Here is a 14521-nt window from a genome sequence, read left to right on the forward strand (position 1 = left end):
CAAGTCCACCCTCTGATCTAGCCTGGCTACTGCTCCTTAACCCCACCTCCTCTTCCCCCACCCCATTGCCCTCCTCATCCATAAACCCCATAGTTTGGGGTACAGACAACTCATCTGTTGCCTCTCACCATGCTCCAGTTCATATCCGTCTCAAAGACCACTCTAAATTCCCCAATCAACCACAATACCCCATCTCCCAAAAACATCAACAAGGGCTAAAGCCTATCGTCACTAAACTCCTACGTCAGGGCCTCTTGCACTCAACTCACTCTCCCTATAGCACCCCTATCCTACCTGTCAAAAAGCCAAATGGCTCCTATTGCCTGGTCCAGGACCTGAGACTTATCAATGCGGCTGTTATCCCCATACACCCAGTAGTTCCAAATCCCTATACTCCTCTCTCTCTCATTCCCTCTCCCACTACCCACGTCACTGTTCTAGACCTCAAAGATGCCTTCTTTACTATTCCTTTACACCCAGACTCTCAAGACCTCTTTACCTTTACCTGGACTGATCCAGACAATCATTGCTCCCAACAGCTGACATGGACAGTCCTCCCACAAGGCTTTCATGATAGCCCTCATTTCTTTGGCCAAGCTCGAGCATCAGACCTAATCTCTCTTGACCTTGCTCCAAGTACTGTCCTCCAATATGTGGATGATCTCCTCCTCTGTAGTCCTTTGCTTACGTATTCTCAACAACACACTACAATTCCTTAATTTTCTAGCTGATCGAGGCTATCGAGTATCTCCCATCAAGGTTCAGTTCTCTCTTTCTAGAGTCACCTATCTCGGAGTCCTCTTAACACCAACTAAAAGATATATTACTACCAATAGAAAGTCCCTTATATCCACCCTACCACTTCCTACATCAGAAACAGAGATCCAGTCCTTCTTGGGGTTAGCTAGATTCCTAATTTGGCCCTCTTGGCACAACTCTTATATCAAGCCGAGGAGATCTTTCAGAACCCCTAGAGCTAAAATCAAATATACGTCCAGCCTTTAACAACCTTAAGCAGCCCATTCTTTCAGCCCCAGCTCTAACACTTCCCGACATTTCTCGCCCCTTTATACTCTACACTACTGAGAGAAACAAAATTGCCCTAGGAGTTTTGGGACAAAATCAGGGCCCCTCATTCACCCCTGTTGCTCATCTATCAAAGCAATTAGACACCACAATTCAAGGATGGCCAGCCTGTCTACATGTTCTGGCAGCAGCTGCACTCCTCGCTCAGGAAAGTAAAAAACTTACTTTTGGAGAACCCACTGTCATTCATTCACCAGATGACTTTAAGGACTTACTTTCTCACAAATCCATGACCCTTCTATCTCCTTTAGGCATTCAACTAATTCATGTCACTCTTCTCAAATCTCCTGAGTTTTCCTTTGAACACTGTCCTACTCTAAACCCTGCCACACTTATCCCTAATTCTTCTGAGGCCCCTATTCATACTTGCAAAGAGGCGTTAGAAGACCTGATGACCCATTTTTCCCACATTTCCTCAACCTCTTTAAATAACCCTGACTTTACTTGGTATATTGATGGCAGCTCCTCTATGACATCAAATGGAAAAAAAGTAGCTGGATATGCAATTGTCTCTGACACCGAAATTATTGAATCCCAACCTCTCCCCTGGGGAACCCCTTCCCAAAAGGCAGAACTTATTGCACTAACTAGACCTCTTACCCTCGCAGTTAACAAGAGAGCAAAGTATACATTGGCTCTAAATACACTTTCCACATCATACACTCACATGCTGCCATTTGGAAGGAACGAGGGCTCCTATCTACTAAAGGCTCTCCCATAACTAACACCCCGCTTATACTCCAACTTTTAAAAGCAGCTAACATGCCAAGTGAAGTAGGCATCATACATTGCCAAGGTCACCAGGTGGCCTCAGGCTCCATTTCATGGGGCAACGATGCCGCAGACAGAAAAGCAAAACAAGCCTCAGTCTGATCACCAGCTCAACAACGTATAGTAATCTCCAACATAAAGCCCCTTTACCTCCCTTAAGAAAAAACAATTATTACAAGAGAGAGCACAACCACAAGGTTATAAAAACAGGGCCACCCTGTCCTTCCCCAATCTCACGCCACACAGATTCTTCATCAGGCCCTACACAGAGGCACTAAACCTCTTTATCATCTCTTAAAACCTCTTATCACCTATCCTAACCTTCTTTCACTCCTACAATAAATCACTCACTCTTGCATTATCTGCTCATCAGTCTCACCACAGGGAGCCCTAAAGTCTATTTCCCTCATTCCCAACAAATGAGGCTCGAGGTCATATCCCGGGAGAGGACTGGCAAATTGACTTCATTCACATGCCTCCAACACGAAAAATAAAACTCATGCTCACTCTAGCAGACACTTTTTTAGAGTGGATTAAGGCTTTTCCTACGAGGTCAAAAACTGCCTCAGAGGTAACACAGTTTTTCATACGAGAAATCATCCCTCGCTTTGGCCTCCCACTCTCCAATCTGATAATGGGCCAGCTTTAATCTCCCAAATCACTCAACAGGTAGCCCAATCCCTTGGCATAACCTGGAAATTACATATTCCTCACAGACCCCAATCAACGGGAAAAGTAGAAAAGGCAAATTCTATTCTCAAAACGGACCTATCCAAACTCTAGAACTACAAAGGCCATGGACTGAACTCCTTTCCATGGCTTTGGCGCACGTTAGGGCTACACCGCCTGGACTCCCTTTTCTCTTAGGTCAGTTCCCTACTGCCAGCCCCTTGCTGGAGATTATCTTCCCATCCTTGACCTTGTTAGACACCTCATGAGAGAACATGCAGATCACTCCCTCCCAAAGCCTCATCAAACGAATTCAGCTGACTTAACGCTTATACACAGGGACCTCAGTCAGTCACTCAGTTCAGCCGCGCAGTTGTGTCTGACTCTTTGCGACCCCATGGACTGCAGCATGGCAGGCCTCCCTGTCCATCAGCAACTCCCAGAATTTACTCAAACTCATGTCCATTGAGTCGGTGATGCCATTCAACTATCTCATCCTCTGTTGTCCCCTTCTCCTCCTGCCTTCAATCTTTCCCAGCATCAAGGTCTTTTCAAATGAGTCACTTCTTCACATCAGGTGGCCAGAGTATTGGAGTTTCAGCTTCAGCATCAGTCCTTTCAGTGAACACCCAGGACTGAGCTCCTTTAGGATGGACTGGTTGGATCGCCTTGCAGTCCAAGGGACTCTCAAGAGTCTTCTCCAACACCACAGTTCAAAAGCATCAATTCTTCGGCGCTCAGCTTTCTTTATAGTCCAACTCTCACATCCACACATGACCACTGGAAAAACCATAGCTTTGACTAGACAGACCTTTGTTGGCAAAGTAATGTCTCTGCTTTTTAATATGCTGTCTAGGTTGGTAACAACTTTTCTTCCAAGGAGCAAGCATCTTTTAATTTCATGGCTGCAGTCACCATCTGCAGTAACTTTGGAGCCCAAGAAAATAAAGTCTCACTGTTTCCACTGTCTCCCCCATCTATTTGCCACGAAGTGATGGAACCAGATGCCTTGATCTTAGTTTTCTGGATATTGAGTTTTAAACCAGATTTTGCACTCTCCTCTTTCACTTTCATCAAGAGGCTCTTTAGTTCTTCCTCGCTTTCTGCTATAAGGGTGGTGTCATCTGCATCTCTGAGGTTACTGATATTTCTCCCAGCAATCTTGATTCCAGCTTGTGCTCCATCCAGCCCGGCATTTCTCATGATATACTCTGCATGTAAGTTAAATAAGCAGGGTGACAATATACAGCCTTGACGTACTCCTTTCCTGATTTGGAACCAGTCTGTTGTTCCATGTCCAGTTCTAACTGTTGCTTCCTGACCTGCATACAGGTTTCTCAGGAGTCAGGTCAGGCGGTCTGGTATTCCCATCTCTTTCAGTATTTTCCACAGTTTATTTATGATCCACACAGTCAAAGATTTGGCATAGTCAATAAAGCAGAAATAGATGTTTTTCTGGAACTCTCTTGCTTTTTCGATGATCCAGAGGATGTTGACAATTTGATCTCTGGTTCCTCTGCCTTTTCTAAAACCAGCTTGAACATCTGGAAGTTCACGGTTCACGAATTGCTGAAGCCTGGCTTGGAGAATTTTGAGCATCACTTTACTAGTGTGTGAGATGAGTGCAATTGTGCAGTAGTTTGAGCATTCTTTGGCACTGCCTTTCTTTGGGATTGGAATGAAAACTGACCTTTTCCAGTCCTGTGACCACTGCTGAGTTTTCCAAATTTGCTGACATATTGAGGGCAGCACTTTCACAGCATCATCTTTCAGGATTTGAAATAGCTCAACTGGAATTCCATCACCTCCACTAGCTCTGTTCGTAGTGATGCTTCCTAAGGCCCACCTGACTTCACATTCCAGGATGTCTGGCTCTAGGTGAGTGATCAGACCATCGTGATTATCTGGGTTGTGAAGATCTTTTTCGTACAGTTCTTCTGTGTATTCTTGCACCTCTTCTTAATATCTTCTCCTTCTGTTAGATTTCTGTCCTTTATTGAGCCCATCTTTTCATGAAAAGCTCCCTTGGTATCTCTAATTTTCTTGGAGATCTCTATTCTTTCCTATTCTATTGTTTTCTTCTATTTCTTTGCATTGATCACCAAGGAAGGCTTTCTTATCTCTCCTTGCTATTCTTTGGAACTCTGCACTCAAATGGATATATCTTTCCTTTTCACTTCTCTTCTTTTTACAGCTATTTGTAAGGCCTCCTCAGACAGCCATTTTGCTTTTTTGCATTTCTTTTTCTTGGGGATGGTCTTGATCCCTGTCTTCTGTACAGTGTCACAAATCTCCATCCATAGTTCATCAGGCACTCTGTCTATCAGTAAAAGAAACCCAAGTAAGATGGTAGGCACTGAGAAAGGGCATCAGAGGGCAGACAGACTGAAGCCACAATCACAGACAACTAGCTAATCTGATCACATGGACCACAGCTTGCCTAACTCAATGAAACTAAGCCATGTCATGTGGGGCCACCCAAGACGGACGGGTCATGGTGGAGAGGTCTGGCAGAATATGGTCCACTGGAGAAAGTAATGGCAAACCATGTCCGTATTCTTGCCTTGAGAACCCCATGAGCAGTATGAAAAGGCAAAAAGAGAGAACACTGAAAGATGAACTCCCCAGGTTGGTAGGTTCCCAATATGCTACTGGAGATCAGTGGAGAAATAACTCCAGAAAGAATGAAGGGATGGAGCCAAAGCAAAAACAACACCCAGTTGTGGATGTGACTGGTCATAGAAGCAAGTTCCGATGGTGTAATGAGCAGTATTACATAGGAACCTGGAGTGTTAGGTCCATGAATCAAGGCAAATTGGAAGTGGTCAAACAGGAGATGGCAAGAGTGAACGTTGATACTCTAGGAATCAGCGAACTGAGATAGACTGGAATGGGTGAATTTAACTCAGATGATCATTGTATCTACTACTGTGGGCAGGAATCCCTTAGAAGAAATGGAATAGCTATCACAGTCAACAAAAGAGTCCGAAATGCAGTACTTGGATGCAATCTCAAAAACAACAGAATAATCTCTGTTCATTTCCAAGGCAAACCATTCAATATCACAGTAATCCAAGCCTATGCCCCAACCAGTAATTCTGAAGAAGCTGAAGTTGAATGGTTCTATGAAGACCAACAAGACCTTTTAGAACTAACACCAAAAAAAGATGCCTTTTCATTATAGGGGACTGGAATGCAAACGTAGGAAGTCAAGAGGTACCTGGAGTAACAGGCAAATTTGACCTTGGAGTACAAAATGAAGCAGGGCAAAGGCTGATAAAGTTTTGCCAAGAGAATGCACTGGTCATAGCAAACACCCTCTTCCAACAACACAAGAGAAGACTCTACACATGGACATCACCAGATGGTCAACACTGAAATCAGATTGATTATATTCTTTGCAGCCAAAGATGGAGAAATACAGTCAGCAAAAACAAGACTGGGAGCTGACTGTGGCTCAGATCATGAACTCCTTATTGCCAAATTCAGATTTAAATTGAAGAAAGTGGGCAAAACCACGAGTCATTCAGATAATGGTGATCTTCTTCAAAAGATCCTGTGCATGTACTGCTACACTCAGTACCCCCAACCCTGCAGCAGGCCACCACTGACCCATGCCTCCACTGGAGACTCCCGGACACAAACAGCCAAGTCTGGGTCACTCTTGTGAGGTCACTGCTCCTTTCTCCTGGGTCCTGGTGCACAAGGTTCTGTTTGTGCCCTCCAAGAGTCTATTTCCCAGTCCTGTGTAAGTTCTGGCAGCTCTATGGTGGGGTTAACGGTGACCTCCTCCAAGAGGGCTTATGCCATACCCAGGTCTGCTGTCCCTGTGGCAGAAAAACAAATATCGACAAGTAAAACAAAAACAGATGTATTTGTTACTAATTGGGCTTGGATTGCCCCTACTTACCCTATTCACAATAGTACTTTACTCTGTGTCTCCCCCTGAGTGGGCTATCATTCTAAAGCTTTCCCTCTGTTTTACCTACTTCTCCACAGTTCTTGTTTTTCTGGGCGTGGTCCTCCTCTTACTGTGATCAGCCTAGATGAATTCATTATCCACTTTCCTTCACATAGTAACACAAGCCCTTACCTTTCCTGGAAACACCACTGTTATTGATCTCCCCTTATTCCTTGACTTTATAACTGACCTTTGGCTCCAGGGAGATTTCATAGAGTTCACACCTACCCAAATTGATTTCTACACCTGGATTCTTACTTATATCATTTTCTCCCCTTAGACATGAGACACCACATAATGATTTTACTCTTACTCCCTCTTCTTTTACAGTCCAAACTTCACATTAATAACTCTATAACTCACCCTGCTCCAAACCTTGCCTGCTGCTGATGTTAAGTTGCTTCAGTTGTATCCGACTCTGCGACCCCATAGACGGCAGCCCACCAGGCTCCTCCATTCCCGGGATTCTCCAGGCAAGAATACTGGAGTGGGTTGCCATTTCCTTCTCCAACGCATGCATGCATGCTAAGTCACTTCAGTCGTGTCCGACTCTATGTGACCCTATGGATAGCAGCCCACCAGGCTTCTCTATCCACAGCATTCTCTAGGCAAGAATACTGGAGTGGGTTGCCATTTCTTATCCAAAACCTTGTCTACCTATTCATAACCCTAAATCTGACCCATCGTTTACTCAATACCTCAAACCCAACCCTGGTCAGTCCAATGAAGTAACATGTTTCATATCAAAGGCATTGCTTTTAATACGAAGAATTGATGCTTTTGAACTGTGGTGCTGGAGAAGATTCTTGAGAGTCCCTTGGACTGCAATTAGATCAAACCAGTCAATTCTAAAGGAAATCAGTCCTGAATATTCATTGGAAGGACTGACACTGAAGCTGAAACTCCAATACTTTGGCCACCTGATGCGAAGAGCTGACTCATTTGAAAAGACCCTGTTGCTAGGAAAGATTGAGGGCAGGAGAAGATGGGGATGACAGAGGATGAGATGGTTGGATGGCATCACCGACTCGATGGACATGAGTTTGAGCAAGCTCTGGGAGTTGGTGATGGACAGGGACACCTGGCATGCTGCAGTCCATGGGGTCGCAAAGAGTCAGACATGACTGAACAACTGAACTGAACTGAATTTGGAAGTACCACACTATTTTGATTATAGTAGATTTATAGTGAGTCTTGAAGTTGGATAGTGTCAGTCTTCTGGCTTTGTTCTTCTTCAGTGTTAATTTGGCCATTCTGGGTCTTCTGCCTTTACATATAAATTTTAGGATCAGTTTGTCAATTTCTCCAAGGTAACTTGCTGGAATTTTGATTGGGATTGTGTTCAATCTATAGATCAAGTTGGGAAGAACTTACTTCTTAACATTATCAAGTCTTCCTTTCCATAAACATAGAATATCTCTTCATTTGTTCAGATCTACTTTTGACTTCTTACATCAGAGTTTTATAGTTTTCTGCATATAGATATTGAGATACTGCATATATTTTCTTAGGTTCATACACAAGTATCTCAGTTTTGAGGTGCTAATATAAATGGTGTGTGGGGTTTTGTTTTTAGGGTTAAGCTTTTAAAAATATTTCCATTGTCATATTGGGATGTTTCTATTGTTTTATCTTTTACCTCACTGATTTTTACCTGCCTCATCCAGTCTTTTGATAAACCCATCAAAGACATTTTTCATTTCTGTCACTGTTTTTGATTTCTAGCTTTTCCTTTTGATTCTTTCTTAGAGTTTTTATCTCCAGCTTACATTACTCATCTGTTCTTATATCTTGTCCACTTTTTTCATTACAAACCTTAGTATATTAATCATAGTTATTTTAAATTCTAGATTCAATAATTACAAAAATCTCTGCCATATTTTAGTCTGGCTCTGATGCCTGCTTTCTCTCTTTTGAATGTTTCTTTTTATTTTTAGCATGCCTTGTAAATTTTTGTTGAAAGCCAGTCATGATGTATTGGATAAAAGAACTGAAGTAGATGTTTTTTTTCTTGTGAGGTTTTTTGTGTTTATCTGGCTAGGAATCAGGCTGTGTTTACTGTTAGTGGTGGGTGTCAGAGGTTAAAATTTCTACTAGTATCCTTGTTCATCTCCCCTGTCATTTTTGCGTTTCCTTAGAGGCCTCTTCTTTTAAAAAAAAATTATTTATTTACTATTTGGCTGTGGTGGGATCTTTGATGGATCATGGGGGATCTTTTTTATTGTGGTACTTGGGCTCAATAGTTGTGGCACTCAGGCTTAGCTGCCTTGAGACATGGGGGATCTTAGTTCCCTGACCAGGGATCAAACCTGCATCCCTTGCATTGCAAGGTGGATTCTTAACCACTGGACCACTGGGGAAGTCCCTAGAGGCTTTTTCTTAAACAGAGTCAGAGCTTGCAGTTCTTTCAGCTGTAATCCACTTTTATTATACAGGAGCACTGTTGATGTGGTGGTAAGCTTGGGGACAGGGGAAGCAGTCTGTAGTCCTATGATTGGATCTCAGTCTTTTAGTGAGCCTGTCTCCCTGAACTGTGACCTTTACAAGTGCCTCTCAACTTTCCCACCCTTCCCTTTAGTAGAGACAAGAAGGCTAGAAGGAGCTTGAATTGGGTATTTCTCTGCCTCCTGGTCAGCTCAGCTTTAGTAAAACCCAAGGACCTAACAGAAGCAGAAGAGATTAAGAAGAGGTGGCAAAAATGTGAAGAAGAACCATGCAAAAAAGATGTTAATGACCTAGATAAACCACAATGGTGTGGTCATTCATGTAGAGCCAGACATCCTGGAATATGAAGTCAAGTATGCTTTAGGAAGCATTACTACAAACAGAGCTAGGTGATGGAATTCCAGCTGAGCTATTTCGAATCCTAAAAGTCGATGCTATTGAAGTGCTGCACTCAATCTTTCAGCTCAAAATCCTACAAGCTAGGCTTCAGCAGTGTATGAACCAGAAATTCATACCAGTGTATGAACGAGAAATTCCAGATGTACAAGCTGAATTTAGAAAAGGCAGAAAAATGAGAGATCAAGTTGCCAACATTCACTGGATCATAGAAACAGCAAGGAGATTCCAGAAAAACATCTACTTCTGCTTCCCTGGTGGCTCAGATGGTAAAGAGTCTGCCTGCAGTGTGGGAGACCTGGCTTCAATTCCTGGGTTGGGAAGATCCCCTGGAGAAGGAAATGGCAAACCACTCCAGTATCCTTTCCTGGAAAATCCCATGGAGGAGCCTGGCAGTCTACAGCCCATGGGGTCCCAAAGAGTTGGACACAACCGAGTGACTTCACTTTCACTGCTTCAGTGATTACACTAAAGCTTTTGACTGGGTGGATCATAACAAACTGTGGAAAATTCTTATAGATGGGACTACCAGACCACCTTACTTGTCTCCTGAGAAACCTGTATGCAGGTCAAGAAGCAACAGTTAGAACTGAACATGGAACACCAGATTGGTTCAAAATTGCAAAAGGAGTACGTCAAGGCTGTATATTGTCACTGTGCTTATTTAACTTATATGCAGAGTACATCATGTGAAATGCTGAGCTGGATGAATCACAAACTGGAATCAAGGTTGCTGGGAGAAATACCTCAGATATGCAGGGGCTTCCCTGGTGGCTCCAACAGTAAAGAATTTGCCTGCAATGTGGGAGACCTGGGTTTGATCCCTGGTTTGGGAAGATTCCCTGGAGGAAGGCATGGCAGCCCACTCCGGTATTCTTGCCTGGACAATCTCCATGGACAGAGGAGCCTGGTGGGCTACAGTCCTTGTGGTCGCAGAGAGTTGGACACGACTGAGGGACTACGCACAGATATGTAGATGACACCACTCTAATGGCAGAAAGCGAAGACGAAGTAAAGAGCCTCTTGATGAGGGTGAAAGAGGAGAGTGAAAAAGCTGGCTTAAAACACAACATTCAAAAAACTAAGATCATGGCATCTGGTCCCATCACATCATGGCAAATAGGTGGGGAAACAGTGGGAACAGTGGCTGCCTTTATTTTTTGGGGCTCCAAAATCACTGCAGATGGTGACTGCAGCCATGAAATGAAAAGACACTTACTCCTTGGAAGGAAAGCTATGACCAACCTAGATAGCATATTAAAAAGCAGAGACATTACTTTGCCAACAAAGGTCTGTCTAGTCAAGGCTATGGTTTTTCCAGTGGTCATGTGTGGATGTGAGAGTTGGACTATAAAGAAAGCTGAGCGCCGAAGAATTGATGCTTTTCAACTGTGGTGTTGGAGAAGCCTCTTGAGAGTCCTTTGGACTGCAAGGAGATCCAACCAGTCCATCCTAAAGGAGATCAGTCCTGGGTGTTCATTGGAAGGACTGATGCTGAAGCTGAAACTCCAATACTTTGGCCACCTAATGCAAAGAGCTGACTCATTTGAAAAGACCCTGATGCTGGGAAAGATTGAAGGTGGGAGGAGAAGGGGACGACGGAGGATGAGATGGAATGGCATCACCGACTCAATGGACATGGGTTTGGGTAGACTCCAGGAGTTAGTGATGGACAGGAAGGTGTGGCATGCTGCGGTTCATGGGGTCGCAAATAGTTGGACATGACTGAGTGACTGAACTGAACTGTATATTATAATAAATAATATTTTTTGATTAATGTATATGTTGTAAACATATACATTTTTCAATCTGTTGTTAACGTTTTAACTGTTTATGGTGTCCTTTTTAGCAGAGGTTTTAAATTCTGATGAGGTCAAAATTATCAATCTTTTTCTCACTTACAACCTGTGTGTATGTATCTTGTTCAAGAAGGCTTTCTTACCAATCAGTTGAATATACATTCTCTTATATTTCCTTCAACTATTTTTTAAAGTTTTGATTTCACTGTTTACTTTTTAAATCCTTCTGGAATCAACTTTTGAGATTAGTATGAAGCAGAATCTAACATTTTTACCTAAATGAATGGACACTTTGACAACAGAATTCATTACAATCTTTTACCCATTACATTAAAAAACCTCTTTTCAGGTACCAAATTCTGATTTGTACTCTGGTCCGTTTTAAAACTCTCTGTTCTATTTTCTTTATCTATTTGTCTATTCTTCTGCTAATACTCTAATTACTGCAGATTTTTAATTGTGTGTTATACAATCTGGTTGCACAAGAACCTCTGTGCAGATCCACACAAGTACACCCTCATTGTTCCTCTTTTAAGAACTTATCTTGGGAATTCTAGCATAATTTCTCTTTTAGAAAAATTTTAGTATAAGGTTGTCAGATCCATTTCAAAAAATGTGTTGATATTTTCTCTGAGATTGCATTGGATATACACATTAATTTACAAATACCTGGGATATTTACAATATTGAGATACATTCAGTTGTGTGGCCTTAATTTATTTAAATTTTCTATTTCTTCAGAAAAATTTCATTTGTATTACTCATGTATGTATTGTTTCACTTTAATTAAATTGATTCGTGGGTATTATACAATTTCTGTTGCTATTGTGGAAGGGATTTTTAAAAATGAATTTGTGATTGCTATATTTTTAAAAATTAAAATGAACATTTATGAGTAAAAAAAAAAATGCAACATTCAAAAAACTAAGATCATGGCATCTGGTCCCATCACTTCATGGCAAATAGATGGGGAAACAATGGAAGCAGTGACACACTTTATTTTCTTTGGCTCCAAAATTACTGTAGATGGTCACTGCAGCCATGAAAGATGCTTGCTCCTTGAAAGGAAAGCTATGACAAACCTAGACAGCATATTAAAAAGCAAAGACATCACTTTGCCAACAAAGGTCTGTATAGTCTCAAAACTATGGTTTTTACAGTAGTCATGTACAGATGTGAGAGTTGGACCATAAAGAAGTCTGAACACCAAAGAATTGATGCTTTCGAATTGTGGTGCTGGAGAAGACTCTTGAGAGTCCCTTGAACTGCAAGGAGATCAAACCAGTCAATCGTAAAGGAAATCAGTCCTGAATATTCATTGGAAGGACTGATACTGAAGCTGAGGCTCCAATACTTTGGCCACATGATGCGAACTGACTCACTGGAAAAGACCCTGATGCTGGGAAAGATTGAAGGCAGGAGGAGAATGGGAGGACAGAAGATGAGATGGTTGGATGGCATCACCAACTCGATGGACATGAGTTTGCGCAAGCTCTGGGAGTTGGTGATGGACAGGAAAGCCTGGTGTGCTGCAGTCCATGGGGTTGCAAAGAGTCGAACATGACTGAGTGACTGAACTGAACTGAGGCAAGGGAGAAAAAAAGAAAAAAGAGCTCTGGGGACTTCCCTGGTGGTTCAGTGGTTAAGATTCCTCACTCCCAATGCAGGGGGCCCGAGGTTCAACCCCTGGTTGAAGAATTAGAGTCCATATGCCACAACTAAAGATTCCCTCATGCCGCAACTAAGATCAAAGATCCTGCATGCTACAACTAAGACCTGGGGCAGCCAAACAAAAAAATTAAAATAAAAAGAGCTCTGTTGCTTGACCTTGTGATGAAGGCTATGGAAGGAGATGTAAGGAACTCACTTGCACATGAATCTGAGTCCTGTTTCTCTTTTCTCTTATAAAGCCCAGCTGACCAGAGCCATCTCCTTATACCCTTCTGACTGCTATCCAGAGGCAGTGCTGAGCTGCCAGCCTGTCTCAATACCCAGCTCCCTAACCCAGATCAGTAGCTCTGGGCCCAGCTGTTGACATAGATTTCTTTTTCCTCTGGAGCCTCCTTTTCCACTTACTATGAAAAAACATCCTTTGTTTCATCCTTTGTGTCTTTTGTTCAAGGGAGAGATGGACAGAGACTTACTTGTCTTTGGATCCTACCTATCTCATTTTTCCCCCTAGATCAAGATTCTTGGGCCTGAAATAGGAGGAAGTTATGCTAAAGAATCTGCAGTTCTCATTTCAGCTCTAATTTTGTCTGGGGCCTGTGCTTCCAACAGTCTAGGCATATCAGTTATGTATCCATGTCTGAATACCACCATGTCAGGGTCTGGTGTCCCTTGATTTTGAAAGTGAGAGTATATGTAAGAGGTGTGTTTTGTACGTCTAGAGTCTAAAATATTGGTATGTTGGGGCTTCCCTGGTGGCTCAGTGGTAAAGAATCTGCCTGCCAATGCAGGGGACATGAAGATCCCACATGCCACATGCCACAACTATTGAGCCTGTGCTCTAGAGCCCAAGAGCCTCAGGCCTTAGAGCCTGTGCTCCGCAACAAGAGAAGCCACCACAGAGAAGTCTGTGCACTGCAATTAGAGAGTAGCCCTCACTCCTCGCAACTAGAGAAAGCCCTGCATGGCAATGAAGACCCAGCACAGCCAAAAATAAATTTATAAATTAATTTTTAAAATAATAAAAGAAAAAAATAAAGTAATAAAAGATTGGCATGTAAATATTAGGAATTCAGACATTTACCTGCAGACCTACCCTTTGTGTGGTGATGGTGGGGGGTGGGTATGTGGATACAGCTCATTGCAGTTGAAAATTATATTTACACCATCGCACCAAATGTCCCTGCCCCATAGCTTCATGCTGATGTCTGAGAAGGAGCAAGTGTGACATTGATCAAGGCAAACCATAAATTATCAATTTCAAAATGAATATTAATTGCCTAGTGACAGTTTCAGGGCACTGGCTCAGCGGTAAAGAATACACCTGCCAAGGCAGGAGACTCAGGTTCGATCCCTGGGTTGGGAAGATCCCCTGGAGAAGGGAAATGGCAACCCACTCCAGTATTCCTGTCTGGGAAACCACGGACAGAGGAAGGAGGCTGGAGGCTACAGTCCATGGGGTTGCAAAAGAGCCGGACACAACTTAGTGACTAAACAACAACAATGACAGTTTCCATGCTGTTATATTACTTTCCTAAAAAAGCTAATTCAGCGTAAGCTCAGGGCTGGCTCTTGCTCATGCATCATGCCACTGGTTGGCAGACTTGGCTTTGCAAGGAGATTGCGAGAAATGAGGGCTGTTGTAGTGGAAGCACACTCGGGCTTTTGTGAGGAGGGTACAAATTGCATCCTTCTCAGGACCTGAAACTGTGGACACCAGGAGGCC

Source organism: Dama dama, chromosome X (genome assembly GCF_033118175.1).
Source record: "Dama dama isolate Ldn47 chromosome X, ASM3311817v1, whole genome shotgun sequence".
Lineage (NCBI taxonomy): Eukaryota > Metazoa > Chordata > Mammalia > Artiodactyla > Cervidae > Dama > Dama dama.